Source organism: Salmo salar, chromosome ssa01 (assembly GCF_905237065.1).
Source record: "Salmo salar chromosome ssa01, Ssal_v3.1, whole genome shotgun sequence".
NCBI classification, from domain to species: Eukaryota; Metazoa; Chordata; class Actinopteri; order Salmoniformes; family Salmonidae; genus Salmo; species Salmo salar.
Window position 1 is genome coordinate 138,310,762 of NC_059442.1, and position 910 is coordinate 138,311,671.

Here is a 910-nt window from a genome sequence, read left to right on the forward strand (position 1 = left end):
GCCCGTTAACTTTAAACTGCTGACGTGGGTAATGTGGGTATCAAATAAGGTCAGATGAACTCGGTGATCTGAAATGCATTAACCTCCGATGTTGCCATACAGCTTCCATGCAGCTATGCCAAATAATGTTAGGCATGTAAGAGCTGTCACACTACCACATACAGTAGTATGTGTTAGAGGTCGACCGATTATTGTAGGGCAAAAAAAGGCCGATACTGATTACTCGGCCGATTTGTGTGTGTGTATATATATATATATATATATATACACTGCTCAAAAAAATAAAGGGAACACTTAAACAACACAATGTAACTCCAAGTCAATCACACTTCTGTGAAATCAAACTGTCCACTTAGGAAGCAACACTGATTGATAATACATTTCACATGCTGTTGTGCAAATGGAATAGACAACCGGTGGAAATTATAGGCAATTAGCAAGACACCCCCAATAAAGAAGTGGTTCAGCAGGTGGTGACCAGAGACCACTTCTCAGTTCTTATGCTTCCTGGCTGATGTTTTTGTCACTTTTGAATGCTGGCGGTGCTTTCACTCTAGTGGTAGCATGAGACGGAGTCTACAACCCACACAGTGGCTCAGGTAGTGCAGCTCATCCAGGATGGCACATCAATGCGTGCTGTGGCAAGAAGGTTTGCTGTGTCTGTCAGCGTAGTGTCCAGAGCATGGAGGCGCTACTAGCAGACAGGCCAGTACATCAGGAGACGTGGAGGAGGCCGTAGGAGGGCAACAACCCAGCAGCAGGACCGCTACCTCTGCCTTTGTGCAAGGAGGAGCAGGAGGAGCACTGCCAGAGCCCTGCAAAATGACGTCCAGCAGGCCACAAATGTGCATGTGTCTGCTCAAACGGTCAGAAACAGACTCCATGAGGGTGGTATGAGGGCCCGACGTCC